The sequence below is a fragment of the Sylvia atricapilla genome, chromosome Z (assembly GCF_009819655.1).
Source record: "Sylvia atricapilla isolate bSylAtr1 chromosome Z, bSylAtr1.pri, whole genome shotgun sequence".
Taxonomy (NCBI): domain Eukaryota; kingdom Metazoa; phylum Chordata; class Aves; order Passeriformes; family Sylviidae; genus Sylvia; species Sylvia atricapilla.
This window is the reverse complement of record NC_089174.1, coordinates 13,439,083-13,457,615: the sequence shown is the minus strand read 5'-3', so window position 1 is coordinate 13,457,615 and position 18,533 is coordinate 13,439,083.

The following is an 18,533-nucleotide window of genomic DNA, read 5'->3' as shown; positions in this document are numbered from 1 at the left end:
AAATGCGGTTCTTTCACTGTCATGATCAGTTCCAGGGGCGTCACTGATTGCCGTTAGATACCTGGTTCTTCTCCAGTCACATGGAGCACCAATTATCGGCGATTGATGGAGAGACGGGAAGACTGATTCATGATCAGAATTCAATTTTACTCAGGTTTTCCAAGTCTTATATACCATTTCAGTGAGGTTAATAATTTCTACTACAATAATTAGGTTAGAAGATCATGCAAGCAACTCATGCATTATACAACATCTTTATCATAGGGGGTTGATTGAATCTTTTCTCTTAAACAGGTTTTAATCCCATCTTCTCGTAAACTCAAAGTTCTGTTTGTCCTTGCCACAGCATTCTAGTCACCAGACTAGTTATGCTAATTAAGTCTGTCTTACTCTCAGACTTGTGTACTGCCACATATTATGAGACCCTTGAAAATGTATCTGAATTATATTAAATGGGAGAACATTTGTTCTGATGGGTTCCTGAAAGGACCAAAAAAAAGCAGGAATAGGATATATTTACACAAATAATAGTTTAAGTACTTATGTGGAAAGTAGAACATGTCAGGAAATGGCACTCTGTGAAAATCTTTTAATGTAAATAGCTTTATGCATTAGATGAACTAACTGCTGGACAAAATCAATTGTTTCTCCTTGAGTCCTTGTGTTTCTTCTGTAATGGAGAATATCTAGACCATACACATACTAGTTTATAACTAAAAGTATCCCATTGGGGATCTTATGACTAGTTTAATGAAAACAAAAGAATAGTCTCTAACACAATCTTTCTTCAAATAACCAACCAAGCTAGTTCACTTCTGCAGGCAAGTTAATAAAATCATCAAACCCTTAAAAAAGGAATGCAAAATAAAATTATGACACTCTTTCCCATGGAGGTTAATCTCACAGAGCTGAAGTCTTTTTTGTTCTGGTAACTGTATAGCAGAGGAAAATTTTACAAAAACAATTGTAAAATATATATTTAAAACATCTTGAAATAATAATATCTCAGTATTGCAAGCTTAGTCTAGAAATACGTAGCCCATAAAAAAGGATACAATTAAAGTACATATGACCCCACCTGTGTTAAATTCAGAGTGTTATAGAGCAGGGAACATATCCTTAATTTTTTTTTCTTTTAAAATTCAAATTCTAGTGTCAACCCCTTCAGTGAGTTATGTGTGTTGGTTTTTTTTTTCATGTTGTGCATTTTTTTAACATATAGGTCTTGGGAGTACAGGTCTAATGGTGTATTGAATTAGGCCTAAATTTCCATAAGCTATCTAGCCAAAGAGGTTGCTATTTGGAGACCTGTATTTCTTTTTAGTTGTATTTTGGGGACCCCTTAAGGTTTACAAATAGTTAGCAATTGAAGAATAGCTTTGCACTTGTCTCTCAACAAGTTTCACAGGTGAGAAATCCTTACTAGTCCAGTGCTGAAAATGTGTGTTGGTGTCACACAAGAAAACATTTAAGTGGAAAGAGGGGTCAGAGTTTAATTTAGGGGCTGAGAAACGGCAAAATGTGATCCCTAAAAATTAAATTGGATCAAGACTGATGGAAATTTGTCAAGGATAGAAAATATTTTCTTGTCTTCCGTATGAAATGGTTATAACTCACCATTTCTGTGCAGGAACTGTAAGACTTGGTAAAGCAGAGGACAGGTAGAGGAGATTACATGGTTTTGTCTCTGGATTGCCTGGATGTGTCTAAGGGACAAGTCCATTTGATGACTTCAAATGGATGTCATTCCTAGGAAAACTGCCATTTATCTGTGTGAACTTGGCAATCAGGGGAGGCAATGAATGAGATAGAAGGTGATGTTTGGTGTCCCCATGTCCAGTCCACAGTCAGAAGAAAAGTGGCAGAACATGCTAGGAAAATAAGATGTAATTATCCACCCAGCAAGGGTGGATGTGAACTGCTTTTTTAAATAAAATAGCGATTTTATTAAAAAGGAAGACAAAGGGAAAATTAAAAAGGAAAAGAGAGAGTTCTGTCAAAATTTCACTTACAACTGGGAAAAAGATTTAGGAGCAATTAAAAGTGGGAAATGAACAAAATACAAGGATTGGTGATGTAGGGAACTACCCAGACTTCAGAATGCTGGTGGCTCTCTGGGGACAGTGAGGGCTGCAGCACACCTGCTGCAGGGCAGCCAAATGCAAGACGTGTCATTGCTCATGGGAAGCTGGAACAGCTCCATGTCCCTCATCCTCACCCTTCCAAATTGTTTGGTCTGGCTTCAGGATATCAGGATGTATTTTCTGTTTCGGAATGAAATGGACAAGCTGTACTGTGAAGAAAAACTGAGAGAATTGAGGTTGTTCAGCCTGGAGAAGAGAAGATTTGGGGTGATCTCACTGTGGCCTTGCAGTGCCTGGAGGGAGACTACAGAAATATAGAGAGAGACAATCGACAAGGGCCTGGACAAGAGGGAATGGCTTCTCACTGCCAGAGGACAGGGGTGGATGGGATATTGGAAAGGAATTTTTCCCTGGGAGGGTGGGCAGGTCCTGGCACAGGATGCCCAGAGAAGCTGCGGATGCCCTGGATCCCTGGCAGTGTCCAAAGCCAGGTTGGACATTGGGGCTCAGAACAACCTGGGATAGTGGAAGATGTTCCCATGACAGGGGGTAGCACTGGATGGGTTTTAAGGTCCCTTCCAACCCAAACCATTCTGTGATTGTATGAAAGTATTTTGCTCTGTTAGGCTTTGTGAGCTACATGAGCACAGTTCTGGTTCCCAGCATGACAGATGATTCCAGACAGTTTCCAACAGCAGCGTTTCAAGTGTTAGCTCTCTAAAGATTATTCTGGTGGCCTCATAGAAGTTTCCTAATACGTATTTAATTAGATTCTGAACTTAAAAATGTCCTCAGTCCCCTTTGCAAGAATGAAATTGTAAAGTTTTGCCGTCCTTTTAAACGTGAAAAGAAGCTCTAAAACAAATGCAGCTCTTCAGAGGGAAGCCTTTGTACAAGTACAGTTAGCAAGTATACAATGTACTACTCAGTTCATAATATTACAATACATCATAAATCACCTTTTTAATTCTTAGTTCTTTTATGTCATATTTTATGTAGTCCCAAAATATTTTAACCCTCTTGATCTTTAAATAACCCTAATTTTCAGTAAGTAATATTATTTATATAACTGATAAGTAACTTATGACATCCCTACTTGCCTGTTTCATGCTAAAAATGCAGAACCTGATCATTCAGATCATCAACACAGATGCAAATCAAGGCAGGATCTGTGTTAAGGCCCAGAAAAATGGTCTTCTGTATGTTGTATAGAGAACAGCAAAGGTTCTTAAAAGAGAAAACAAGATTTCACATAAAGAAACGCAAAATAGTCACTTCCTCCTTTATGTTACTAAAATGTGAGGTGAAAATAAAATGCAAAATCATGACAAAATCTTTGCAATGTACTTGAGGATTTGTACACTCATCGCATAATGCAATATATATTATACAGAAGAAATCTACAGGAATTCCAGGAAATTTTCATTTTTGTGGATGCATGGTAGCTATTTCCTAGAAACATGTTTAAATGCCTTAAATGCCTCTTCAGAGACCCAAAGGCAATGAGATATAAATTAAGGTCTTTTTTTGTGCAACCTAGGGGGCCTTTAAAGAACACACACATTAAAGACCAAGTTTTTTGTGATGTGGTAATTTGTATGAGAAAACTGTCTGAAAACAAAAGTGTAAAAGGAAAATAAACTCTACATACATGAAATGTGAAACTTACTATCAAACTTGAAGTGAAATTTTACAAAACTGCTATCATATATATTTTTTGCAAAATTTATATAGTTAAAATACCAATTAAAACCTACTTATGTGACAAAATGAAGAATTAAATTGAAAACGGTTTTATGTAACTTCCAAGAAAAGCAGAGAAGTTGTGGCAAAACCGTTTTTTGATGTATAGCGTCAATGAAATAAGACAAATTTGATTAAAACATATATATGCTGTCTTGAACTCTGAGTATGCTGTCTGATAACATGGAAATACTAATTTTTATTTCATTAATACTTTTGGCTATTTTTTCTGTCTTAAAAAAATAGTAAATTTATCAGAGGAGAGACTTTATATTTACCCCACTGGGATGTGAAATATAGATTTGGATGGTCAGTTTTTGCTTCATAAATAATTCTTCTTTTCTGTAATATACCTTAATAAAAATGCATTGATTAAAGAACCAAATTCATTACTGACAGGAACTGACTGATACAATCACTATGTGATGCCACGATCATATATAATTTACAAATCTTCATAAACCATAGACTTCCTATTCCTCGTATCATTAATATGTCAATGGTTTTGCAGCTTCTGCTATTGGAAGGTGATATTTTCAAGAAGTATACTTAAAGTAAGTTCATTTTACTGGAACTAACCCATTAAAAATTCATATTGGCTTTCTCATGTACTTTTCTAGATGGTGATTAATTTTCTTATTTTTAAGGCTTTTTCAGTTGCTGGGTCTTCCATCATACATGATGACTAACTTTATATTAAAATTTAAATCTTTTTCCATTTGTTTTCTTCTATGTGTAGCAGCAACAGACTTGTTTGTCTTGCAGTATGTAAACAAAATCAGAAAAAATTTTTGCAGCTATGATTTGTTTAGCACAAATATTCCTGAATTTGCAAGTTCAAGGAATCGTAGAATCCCAGGTTGGAAGGGACATCAAGGATCATCTGGGTCAAACTGTCTTGTCAAGGTGTCTTGGTTTGGGAAGAAAGGTATCTGCCAGAGAAAGCTGGAGCTTCCCTTGGAATGGAGAATGTAAACCACCACCACCACCCTTCTTCCCAATTATAATTTTTTCAGTTAAAATCTTTTAGGCCAAAGATTTTGGAAATAGAAATAGCAGTTCTTTACTAGTATGTATAACAAAGCAAACAAACAAACAAACAAACAGAAAAAAACCAACTACAGCACTGATAACAAAAACAGTACCAAGAACTTTGAGGACTTTGCTTCGCAAAAAACCCAGGGCAGTCTGGCCTCGGTGCCTCTGCAGGATCCTCAGGGCACCAAGCTGGGAACAGTGGAAAAGTCTCGAGCTGGTAGCTGGAGTGGCAGGATGTCCCGGCAGGGCAGGGAATGCAGGGTCACTCTGTAGCAGATGAGCAGCGCTGATGGAACCATGACAGCATGACAGGGCTGGCCCAGCATTCAGAGGGTGGCAGAGAAGCTCCGAATTACAGGGTGAGCAGATGATGGCAGATTTCCCAGGACTGGACTCCTCCAAAGGGTGAAATCCTCCAGCAGGAGCACCAGCCCAGCCATGCTTTCTCCCCAAACGCCGAAAACCACACCGACAGGCTGCTTGAACTGAACAGCCTCTGAGGCGGCTTGAACTCCTTCATAGGTGGCCAAGATCTCCTTCTCTGTGGGAGTGTAGTTGGCTTCAGACCATCTGTAGCTGTGACTCTAGAATCCCAGTGGTTGGCCTTGAGTCTCCCCAGGCACCTTCTCCCAAAGGCTCCAGGACAGACCGCGGCTCCTGGCTGCAGAATAGAACACATTCTTCACATCTGGTCCTGTCCTGACTGGGTCAAGGGCCACTGCATGAGCAATTTCCTGCTTGATCTGGGCAAAAGCATGTTGCTGTTCAGGGCCCCAGTGGAAATTGTTCTTCTTGCAGGTAACGGGGTAGAGAGGGCTCACAATCTGGCTGTACTCTGGAATGTGCATTCTCCAAAAGCCTATGGCACCTAGGAAAGTTTGTGTCTCCTTCTTGCTGGTTGGTGGTGACATTGCTGTGATCTTGTTGATGACCTCGGTGGGATTCCGACACCGCCTACCCTGCCACTTTACTCCTAGGAACTGGATCTCTCGGGCAGGTCCTTTGACTTTTCTCTTCTTGATGGCAAAGCCGGCTTCCAGGACAATCTGAATGATTTTCTTTCCTTTCTCAAACACTTCATCTGCAGTCTTCCCCCACACAATTATGTCGTTGATGTACTGTAAATGTTCCAGGGCCTCACCCTTCTCCAGTGCAGCCTGGATCAGTCCATGGCAGATGGTGGGGCTGTGTTTCCACCTCTGGGGAAGTCAGTACCAAGTGTACTGCATGCCCCTCCAGGTGAAAGCAAACTGAGGCCTGCATTTTGCAGCCAAAGGAATGGAGAAAATGCATTAGCAATGTCAGTAATGGCATACCACCTTGCTGCCTTGGACTCCAGCTCGTACTGGAGTTCCAGCATATCCGGCACAGCAGCGCTCAGCAGTGGAGTCACTTCATTCAAAGCACGGTAGTCCACAATCAATTTCCATTTTCCGTCAGACTTGCACACAGGCCAGATGGGGCTGTTGAAGTGTGAGTGGGTTTTGCTGACCACCCCTTGGCTCTCCAGCTCACGGATCATCTTGTGGATGGGGATCATGGCATCTCGATTTGTCTGATACTGCCAGCGGTGCACTGTCGAGGTGGCAACAGGTACTCGTTGTTCTTTTACCTTCAGAAGTCCTACTGCAGATGGGTTCTCTGAAAGTCCAGGCAAGGTGTTCAATTGCTTAATGCCCTCTACTTCCACAGCAGCTATCCCAAATGCCCGTCTGAGTCCCTTAGGGTCTTTGTAGTAACCATTCCTGAGGAAGTCTATATCCAGCATACATGGGGCCTCTGAGTAGGTCACAATTGGATGTTTCTGCCACTCCTTCCTGGTCAGGCTCACCTCAGCTTCCAACAGAGTCAATTCCTGTGATCTCCATTATCCTGGCAATGGAAATCGGTTCTGCCCCTACATATCCCCATGGCATTAGAGTACACTGTGACCCAGTATCAACAAAAGCTTCATATTTCTATGGCTCTGATGTGCCAGGCCATCGAATCCACACAGTCCAAAAGACCCAGTTTTCCCATGCCTCTTCCTGGCTAGAGGCAGGGCCCCTCTAGCACTGGTTATTATTCCCTTCCTGGGCATACATGGTAGAGGTTCCTTCAAAGAGATTTGACATATCATCCTCACTTCTATAATACTTGGTGACTCTGTCATGGGAGGCTGAGGCTACCTTCATTTTTGTGGAACCCCCTCTGTGTGTGTTTCTCTCCTGTGAGTGTTTCTCTCCTTGTGCTGCCAGGAGAGAAGTGGGTTTCCCATCCCACCTTCCCATGTCTTCCCCATGGTTGCGCAGGAAGGACCACAGTTCAGCTTGTGGGGTGTACCCTCCCTCTCTAGCTGGGGGACGCTGGACTCTGACTCTGGGGCCTGTGACTCGTACTGGTGCCACCTAGAAATTGCTCCTTCTCATCTCCTCCCTCATCTCCCACATCTCCTCTTTGAGTTCCTCTACCACAGCAGAGACCTGAGCCTGTATTGGGCCATTGATCATACTTTCATAATTCCTGAGCTTGCTGGCTACAGAACCCACTGCCTCTCAGTTGTTATCAGGATTAATTGTGGCAATGAATACAGTGTAGTCACATGATCCCTGAGTTGCCAGCGTCCACAACATGTGCTCTGTGCATTTAAGCTTGTCGGGGTCATTATCATGCTGTCCACTCCTCCCAAAGAGTACCTCCAACACTGCCACTTCTCTCAGCGTTTGGATCCCCTCCTCAAGGGTCTTCCAGTTTGTTGTATGATGGTGCTGCTGCATTTTTTCTCTGTTGACAAAGCTCTCCCTCATACTCATTAAAAGCCACTCCCAGAGGGAGAGGGGGCCTGGCTCTCTTACAAATACCTGATTTATACCTGAGTCCTGCGTCAAGGGTCCCAAATTCCTTGCCTCACTACCATCCAGTTGTACAATTGTACCTGTAAGGTCCCAGACCCGAAGGAGCCAGGTTGTGTAAGGCTCACGTCCCCTTCGTGCAATATCTTTTTGCAGGTTACAGAGACTTTCATACGACAGGTTCTCGGTGATGATATCAACCTCTGTTTCCCCTGCGGGTTGTGAGGGCTCTCCTTTCTTATCCTTATTACCTGGTTGCTCTGATTTTATATGGTACTTCCTTGATTCCAAAGGGGCAACTGCTGCTGGCTGCAGCTGCCCCTGTCATTCAGCTGGAACCTGAGTGGTTGTAACATCTGTGGGTTCCACTGCTGCACCATCAGACTCTGCCTTTACAGGGCAGGGGGAGGGTTTCCCATCAACAGCGGCTAAGGAGGCTAATGAGGCCACCACTGGGGAAATGTGCTCCTTCATCATCTGGCCCATCTCCTTCACCAGAACCTCCACCCAGTGTGGGTGGTTCATTTCTGAGGTCGGCTACAGGGCAGGGTCAGGCAGTAGGCCAGCATCCCTGTTCTGTGGGGCAGTGTCAGGCCCTATGGCAGTATCCCCAGTCTCTGGGGCAGGTGTCTGTGCAGTGATCCAAGTTGGCCTCACATTTTCTCTGGAAACTAATAGATAGACTATGACTATTAACAACACAGGGTAGTATCTAGAGGGAAATTAAACCCTTCAAGAGCTGTTAGGGTAGGCACAAAGAGCTGGTTGAAGGGTTGGGAGAAAATTTCCCCTGCTGTCATTTTCTCAAAGAAAATACCGTTCTTAAAGTAACCCCCAAAATATAGGCTTAATGTGTGATAGCCATGTATCTATGTGCCTGCCTTCCAGAGGAAGTTAAAAATCCATGAATGCCTCGCTTTATCCACCCATAAAACAAACTTGATGACAGTCACAGTAGCCTTAGTGATAGGGCCCATGTTTAAATAAGGCCCTGCAAATGGGAGGAATACAGCCACAACCATGTGCCATCCAAACCAGGGCAATCTAGACCACATGATGCTACCTGATGAGATTTGTATATCCAACACACACAAAATAAAAAATACTAAGTTACTTAAGAACTGCTATTTCTTTTTCTCTTTCTTTTCTCAGTGCCCTCAAGGCCCATGTTGGGCACCAAAATCTGTCTTGGTTTGGGAAGAAATGTATCTGCCAGGGAAAGCTGGAGCTTCCCTTGGAATGGAAAATGTAAACTACCACCACCACCCTTCTTCCCAATTCTAACTTTTTCAGTTAAAATCTTTTAGGCCAAAGATTTTAGAAATAGAAATAGCAGTTCTTTACTAGTATGTATAACAAAGCAAGCAAACAAACAAACAAACAGAAAAAACCCAGCTACAGCACTGATAATAAAAACAGTACCAAGAACTTCGAGGACTTTGCTTCACAAAAAACCCAGGGCAGTTTGGCCTCTGCAGGATCCTTTCCTGGTTTAGGTCAAATTTGGGAGGAAACCTCTGAATGGGGTTCCTCTGGGGAACAAACCCAAATGGCCCCACCGACCAGCTGGTCCGGGAAAAAAGAATTTCCTCAGAGAAAAGTGGAAAAAACTATTTACTTGACAAACAAAATGCCCACGAGCATGAGGAATGGAAAAAATTAAAGAACAAAACCTCTCGCTGCTCTGAAGAGGGATGGCAAACTGAGGAGGTTCTTGCCAGAAGTTAGTTGCAGTCTTTCTGGTGCTGGAAAATGCCGAGGTCCACGGATGCTGGATACCAGAGACTTCTCTGAGTTTTCAGTCCAGAGCAGACTTAAACAGTCCCAAGAAAAAGAGAGGAAAACAGTCCAGGAAGCTTCTTTGCCTCAGCTAGCTAAACTAACTAAAAAGAAAAAAAACCACTCCCGAGTATCCGACAAACACACCGTCCCGAGGAAGCAATAAAAGGAATGTGGAGGAGTGAACACTTTTCAAAAACAAACTGTGTGCATCTTCTTCCATGCTCACCCTCAGAACCACTCTTAAATGTACAGAACACAACCTACAGCACACACAGAACAGATGCTTGGGGATACAGAGGCATCATAGTCAACCCAGAACAGATCCTCAGAGCACCAAGCTGGGAACAATGGAAAAGCCTTGGGCTGGTAGCTGGAGTGGCAGGATGTCCCGGCAGGCAGAGGCAGGGTGTCTCGGCAGAGCAGGGAATGCAGGGTCACTCTGTAGCAGACGAGCAGCTCTGATGGAACCACGACAGCGGAGCAGGGCTGGCCCAGCTCTCAGAGGGCGGCAGAGAAGCTCCGAATTACAGGGTGAGCAGATGATGGCAGATTTCCCAGGACTGGACTCCTCCAAAGACAGTGAAATCCTCCAGCAGGAGCACTAACCCAGCCATGCTTTCTCCCCGAACGTTGAAAACCACATCGACAGGCTGCCTGAAGCCCTGTCCTTTACCTGCCTCAAATCCCCACCCCCCTCCGAGCTTCGACCACCCCTTTGTTTTGTTAAATAGTCTTGAATACGACATTTAGTCTCCTTGGTAACTTATGGGGAAGAAATTCTTTAGAGTAAAAAGGAACAAAACCTAACCCCCAACACAAGGTCATGATCCAGGCAAGATGGGTTCAACAGAATTTTAAAAGTGTCTAATGTTGGGGAATCCATCACTTGCCTGGAGAGATTATTCCACTGGTTGATTGTTACAGTGAAAATTTTTCTTATTATGTCCGACGCGGGCCTTCTCAGGAGTTCCTTGGACCCCTCATTCCTTGTCTTTTCTGTGTGGCTCCACGTACAAAGGCATTCTCCACATTCTCTGTGGACACCCTTTAAGCAGTGGAACATGTGGTGAAATGTCCTCTCAGCCTTCTCTCCTCAAGGCTGAGCAAATCCAGGTGTCTCAGCCTTTCCTCACAAGTCAGACTTCCCAGCCCTTGGATCCTCTTTGTGGTCCTTCTCTGTGCCCTCTCCAGCCTGTCCACCTCTGTTTGGCATAACAGGGACCAAACCTGGACACAGTGCTCCATGTATGACCCAAAACATGCTGAGCAAAGTGGGGCAATAAATTAACCTCTGATTTACATGCCCTTGTTGATGCCACATAGCATCCTGTTGGCTTTTGCTGCTGTAGCAGAACCCTGGTCAGTGACTCAAGCTGGGTTCACCTCAAGACTCCCAGGTCCCTTTCCACAGAGGCCCGTTTTCACAGAGCTGGTCCCCAGCCAGGTGTATCCCAGCCTGTGCTTCACAGATTTTTCCAAATGGAGGGCCTTACACTTGTCCTTTTAGAACTTCATAGTGGTTTTTTTTCCCCTCTCTTCAAGCCTGTACAGGTCTTGCTGCAGGGTAGGCTCTTCCTTCCAAAGTGTCTGCTTCCCCACATGGTTTAGTATCATTGGGAAAATTCATCAGGGTATGCTTTATCTCATCATCCAGATCACTTAAGAAGATAATAGACAATATTGGATCTAATATGAATGCTTGGGGGGGCCATTTGGGGAAGTCTGCCAATTTGGAAAGGATCTATTTATCATGAGCCCCTCCATGTGTCACCTGTCAGCCAGTCCCCCACCCACCCCACACCTAGAAAATTATGAATAATTTATTTTAGCAGAAGGCTGTAAAAAACTATATTGAAAACCTTGGAGGAATTAATTTGGATTGTTTCCTGGAAAATAGAATAGGACCCAAAAACATTAGAGTAAATATAAAAATAAACCTTCACTTGAAAACTTTCAGGTACACAATATGGCAAAAATTGCACATGATACAGTAATTCCACAATTTTTATAAGGTTAGTCAAGTAATATATCTATAATCTATTGTCCAATTAAAAAGTGTGCATATTAGATAATAATTGCTGGGGTCCTGCCCCAGTTGAAGCAGTCCAGAGGTTTCTTCAGCACTACTTTTATTATGTCTAGCGCAGATTCTGGCAGGAAAAAAGAACTTCCTTGTAGTTGGTTCTCTTCTTGGAATAAGACTAAACAATAATTTAGGAATGTTTTTATAAGGTCATCTTAGTGTTCCGAAATGTAGGGAATAAATATAGGAAATGTACTAGAAGCTACAGCTGTGCTTTAGCAATCTACAAAGCTGCAAATATTTGAAAAATATAAAAAGCTAAATGTCACTGTATCGGACACAGGACAAAGGACAAGGCAGGCAGAGAAAGTCAGGCAGAAAAGTTCTGTTTTAATAATTCTGACTCCATTTGTATACACTTTTTACAGAACGCAAAAGATTGGCTACACAGATTGCCACCTCTTCAACCTCAAAGGTGAACATTACCATCAATCATATTTCTCCTCCCAGAGGAGAAGTATGTAAACAAAGTAGATAATTCTAAATATTTACATGAAGCTGCATGAGAATCTCCGCCACCAAATTGCAAACACTCAGAAGGCAAGAAAACTTAGGATGACAGCTAAAAATCTAAGGCATCAAGATAATGGTCAATGTTCAGTCCATATCAACCAAGCAGGGGCCTTTGTCATAAAGGGTAGTCAAGTTTGTCAAGTACAATTTGTTCTTAGTAGATTCATGCTGGCTTTTCTCAGTCATGTGCTTCCTCTGGCTTTTGATAACCCTCTGGAGGACTCATTCCAGAACTTTTCCAGGGACTGAAGAAAGACTGATGGGCTTAAAATTGACTGGATCCTTCTTGAGACTTTGTAGATTGGTATTCCATTAGTGTTCTTCCAGTCTCCTGTGAAGTCCCCCAACCTCCATGGGTCCAGAAAGAAGCAAAAAGAATCTTCTCATTTATGTCAGCCAGAATTCCTAACACCATTGGTGGATGATCCTACAATCACAGAATGATTTGGGTTGGAAGGAACCTTAAAAATCATCTTGTTTTGCTTCCTGCTGTGGGCACCTTCAACAAGAACAAGTTTCTCCAAGCTCCTTCCAACCAGGCCTTGAACTTCTAGGGATGAGATGTCAGGGTCCATCAATTTTTAGACATCGAGCTTCAGTTGATCTCCACGGCTCTTCAACAGTGTAGATATTTTTTCCATTTCTCCTTAAAAATCCAGGCCAACAAGGTCTAGAAGGTTTTCCATTGGCTAAAAGAGTAGAAATTAGAACATTCATTTCATATGGAGAGGTAATTGTGCTTGTCAGTGTGTTCTGTTTCAAGGAAAAAACCCCACCATCAAACAGAAACAAGAAAAAAAATAGTTCAAAGGGAGATGTTTGAATGGTGAAAACTAGTAGAGCAGGAGTAAATTTATCAGCTCAGTAAAGTAACTGCTGGAAAAAGGTATTTTAACACAGAATATTCTGAGATCTCCATGTGCAGGAGAAAGATGCATATTTTCAGAAAATATATACCTACGCTTTGGGAAAGGAAATGGGTGATAAGTTCAGTGAGAAAATTTGGGTTGAAATGCGTTTGAAATCCTTACATTAATTCTTTTGCTGTTTGTACATTTGCATGAATGTGATTGGGAGAATTTAGAACTCTGTTGGGTGTAAATTAGAGATATTGAAATTATGTTGATTTTCAGATATACCCCATCACGGAGAAAAATTATAATGAGTGTTTGTGATCAAAGGAAATGTGAAGAATTCTTGCTCATTTAGAATATTAGGATGGGCTAGGGGTGCTAATAAAGTGCAAAATTACAATTCTAACGATTATGTAAATACTGGCACAAATAAAACTAAAAATATTTTTGGACTTCCAGGGACAAGATAAACTATTTTGAAACTATCAAAAATAATAATGTGAAATAATTTTTCGGGTTTGTACTATGCTGAGGGTGTACCTTGGCTGGATGTTGTTTCACAAAATCCCGCAAAAAACCACAATTAGCTTACTGACCCTAATGTACATGATAATCTAACAGACAAGTGAATTTATGAACGTGACAGGAATTTGTTGAACCATTAATACAGTCTGATATCTTCATCATCAAAGATAGGAAAAAATATCACTTGATGATTAGTAGTTAGTACTTAATCCTGAAAGAGAGAGTTGATTATTTTAGTAAGACAGTCACTACATTTTGCACCAGTAATCATGATGAACAGATGAGTTTTCTTGATAATACATGAGATTTTGCACAAAACAATAAATGTTTAGTATTTCTTCTTTTTCTCAAATGAGCAGATATGCACTTCCAGAAGTAGAAAATCTTGAAAATACAGTGTAAAATATGTACATATTTTTTGGAATATAGTCTGTGTGATTCTTCAGAGTTTATCTCCATTTGCATTTCAATAGGTTGCAAACAGTTTTAACAAAGGGAAAGATTTTAAGGGGCTAGATAAAAAGATACAGCAGAAGTAGATATATACAGCTTAAGCTGTATTGGGCAGTGATGTTAGATTGAAAAAAGACTACTGAGGGAAACTGTAGGGTTATCTTAAAACCTCCAAAGCATGAAAATTTAAAATTAGTAGATAGGATTAATTTCATTACTTTCAATCCATAAAGCCATTTTTATATTGCTTTCATATTTATTTTTTATACTAACAAAGGGAAAAGAATAGAAGTATTCACTTCAGATAATATGTTTAGTTTTACTACAAATTTTTGGAGAGAAGGAACAATCAAATAAAATCTTTGCACTCTTTATTCAATGAGTCCCTTATCCTTTTTGTTATTCATAGAACTGTAGCAGTATTAGAAGAGGTAAATTATTTTAGCCAGTTGTTCCAAACCCCTAAATTTTCAGTTATGAGTCTCACTGGCATTTTCAAACCTCAGATTTGATCATTCAAGTGAGAAGAAATACTATGGAAATAGCGTTTTTTTGTAAGTTGCTAGTATTAAAAAATGAATTTTCATATTAGTTTTGGAGCCCTCTCTAAGAGTTGCCTCCTGCTTGCCTTTCTATTGCTTGTCTTTCTCATTGTCTTTGCTTAAACAGTAACAGAGATGGATTTAAATGACTTGAAGTATTTAAAAGATGCTCCTGTGAAAAGCTAATTTCTTGCAAATCTCAGCTGCCACCCTCTTTTACTGCCTTTATAATCTCTTCACTCACTCTCTTAAAATTGTGGCTGCACACAAGTATTTGAGTTACCCTGCAAGCCTTTTAGAAATGTGGCTGAACTTTGTTTTACCTTAAAAATTACTGACACCTTCACATCTTGGATGATTTCATTAGTAAGCATAGCTCCTTACCTAGAAACTCACATGAGCATTGGTTTTATTCTAAACAGGCATTGATGCCCAGCTGCAGATTTTCTGTTTATTTGATGATTCATTTCAATATGTACCTTTTATTTCCCTGAATTTCCTTTTTTTTTCCTTCCATAACCACTTCTGCTACTAGTGATGGTGCAAACATTCCAGTCTACTGCACTAGTGATAAATGGTGTTGATGCTTTACAGTGATACCTAAGTAAATTAGCTGCTAAAGCTAAACTTTTCAATTTTTGACACTGTTTTGTGGCACTATTCATACACCATTGAGCTGGTTTCACTTGCTTTGTGATTTAATTATTCTTCACAGCATAAATAAAACTTATAAATGTATAAGGAAGACAAATGCAGTTTTGCAGCTGAAGCTACACAAGAATGCAATGGCTAGAGAATAATGCATGGATTTCTGAACTGCAGAAAGCAGTTTAAAAGCTTTTAAAATATGTGCTCTGTAGAAAACAACTTTTTGCCTAGAGGGTTCAAGTACTTTTATATTTTAAGATACAGAGTTCTTTAAGACATAAAATCCTTCTTATCCCTTTCCATCTGTTTAGAAGGGTCAATATCAGATATCTAGGGGACATCAGAAGAAATTATTTTTACTAAATAGAGAACTGCTGGAACGGAAGACCTGTCTTCACATTAACCTTTGCACACTTTTTCCTGTGATTTTTTTTTTCATCCATGCCTTCCAAATCTATAGGAACATGACACTTCCTGGAGCTAAGGCAAGCAAAAATTTGTGCATATTTAGTCTTTCACAGACAAGGAGAAAAAAAAAAAAAAGTCACAACTAATGTGGTTCTAAACTTATTTGTTTATTCTCCCGTAAGTTTCAAAGATAAATTTATGACTATGCTGATAGCTTTTGCTTGCTTGGTTTCAAGGCAGAATACAGAAGGATTTTTCAAAGCTGCACAATTTTTTTTTTAACCTGCACGATATGCCACATAGGTGCTTCAAAAGTCCAGTCACTCACTTTCCACCTTTTGTGCCTGAATTTGTTCATTCATTTGTAGCTTCTTCTGTGTGTCAGAGACAATTTTTCATTTTCAACCCACCAATGATCACTTGCTCCTCAATCCTCCTGAAACCCCTACACTCCTGTTATTAAATAAATAAATAAATAAATAAATAAATAAATAAATAAAATAAAATTACTCTTTAGTTATTTGTCCTCATTCTTTAATTATATGATCCAGGAAATACAAAGAACTTCATAATTCACAGGCATAATCTCATGCCTGATACTGTTGACATGTTAAATACTGAAATAAATCTTTCGGAATAAAGCAAGTTAGACATGTTCATATTTCATGTATTAACTTCTCCCTGTACAGTTATTTCAGTTTTTTTTTTTTTAAATGGTCAGCTGTTTTATTTCTGCTTTAGAAGTTTTGGGCTGATGTGATGTATATTTGTATAGATTCAGGCAGCAAATAAAAATGCAATTTAAGTCCATTTCCCCAAAAGATATGGATTTCTTTTTTATTTAAAAGCCTTGGAGAAACATTCTTATCTAAGATATTTTTAAAAAATCCAATCTTTTTTATCATCAAATTTCACCAAGCAAAATTAGAATTTTCTATGTGGAAAGGAAATGCTTTCATTTGAAACACTTGTGTTCAAGTTGACAGTTTTTGTTTTGAACCCACTGTTTAAACTGAGCTAATTAAATGCTTCAATTTCATTGTTTCAGGAGCTTTTTATTCTTAATTGTTCATGGTCGAGTAATATTTACTCTAAATGAAGATTTTACAATGAGAAAAATACTGGCTTTTTACTGAAAAGAAACTCAATCTTTTAGTCAACAATATTTGTTCCTTTATTAAAACAAATCTCATCCCTTGTAGGCCATTTATATTTCCGGTAAGTAGTGCAGACAAAAAAATCTTTGGCTGACAAAACACCACTGAGAAGAAAACCACTGCTAATTACAGGTGCAGGTTAAGTAAATCCTCCAAATTATTTTTCTATCAAATAAAAATTACAGCTTTATGAAGGATTCACAGCTCATTAGCCAACAGCTGCTTAATTCAGGTGACTCCGGACTCAGAAGTATCTTGTGTTTAACTGTCTTAGAACCGTGAGACAGGAGCCAAGCCCTGTGAGCAGACAGCTGTAGATATGCTTTTCCAGGTAGGATTTCAGAAAGTCTTTTCTGCTTCTCTTTTTCACTCCCTCTGGGTGCATAAATATTTGAACAGAAAAAAACCTCAACCAAACAAAACAACAACAACAACTGCCAACATGAAATATCAGTGAACCTATCTGTACATTTATTAATTAAATGCATCTTCTACAGCAGGCATAACTGTGAAAAAAATCACTATGGGCTATCCTGAACAAGAAGAAAAGTATGATTGGCATACGTGTATAGAAATTAGTGAAAGAGATAATATATCTCTAAAGGACGAGCAGGGGTGAATTTTAATATTTTATTTGCCAGTTTTTACAATGTTAGGAAAAGGAAATACAAGCTAGCATGAAGAAAAACATATATATGTGAAATGTAGTAATAAGCATGCCAGGCTAATGCATGGAAAATTAACACATTAAGAATAAACTAAGAGTGAATACAGGAAAGCACTTTTCTGCATGGAAAAAATATTTTGCACTATAAAATAATCTTCTGTCTTATTTGGAAAGCTGGCAGGTGGAAACAGCAACAAAAACCTCAACAGAAACTAAGGTTGCCAAAAATAATGAAAAAAGTTCAAGATTTATTTCCTTGAATGTCTTACCTTCATTTCTAAATTTCATACTAAGCTATTTAGCATTTTAAAAATAATAGTTATGTGAAAGACTAAAGAGATATTGACAATAATCAGAGTTACTTGGTTATATGGAGTAATTTGGTTAGTATTTCTTTTCTCACAGAAACAACAGTGATCAATGCTGATATACAACTTCTTTTAAAGGTACTGTTTTAGAAAATAACATATATGTCATATACCTAGAAATGGTATATGACATATATTATGTTATTTTATATGTTTCCTTATAAAAGAATCACATTGAAATGGATGCTATGGTTGAGCCTGTAATTTTCTTTCAAATTATATATTTTCATTATATAATTTGAAATAGCTCAAGCTGACACAAAACTAATTTTGTGTTATATTGTATTATTTGCATTTCCTAGGTCTGATCTTTCTCTGTCCTTTAGATTCTGTTAATTTCTCTTCTATACAGATTTGTCTGTAATGGAATTCCTTTAGATTCCTAGAGATTGAGGACATAATTTATATTTGGAGTGAAAGTTGAGCAATTCCAGACTGAGCCCTTTGGCCTGCAGGGCCTGTGGGCCTCTGGAGCCTGCGGGGCCTGAAGGCCTCTGTGATGCAGCAAAAATTCACAGTTGTGGGCAGCAAAAATTCACATCTCACCTTAAGGTGTCCCGGGAAATAACAGGTTTCTGCATATAGAATTGTAGCTCTGACACTTTAGCCACCTTAAGACTAAGATAAATAAGGCTTGTTTGCATTCTTTGTATGGCTTGTAATTGTAAATTATGTTGTGAATCTATCTAATTTGCCGTCAGTAAACAATAATGCAGAGATCAACATGGTAGCCAGATTGGTTGAGACAGGTAGTTTGCTCTGTCCGACTTCCTATTAATTAATTAGGGGCCCTTGCAACATTTGTCAAAGCCATTTGCAACTCACTTTTCTGATTTC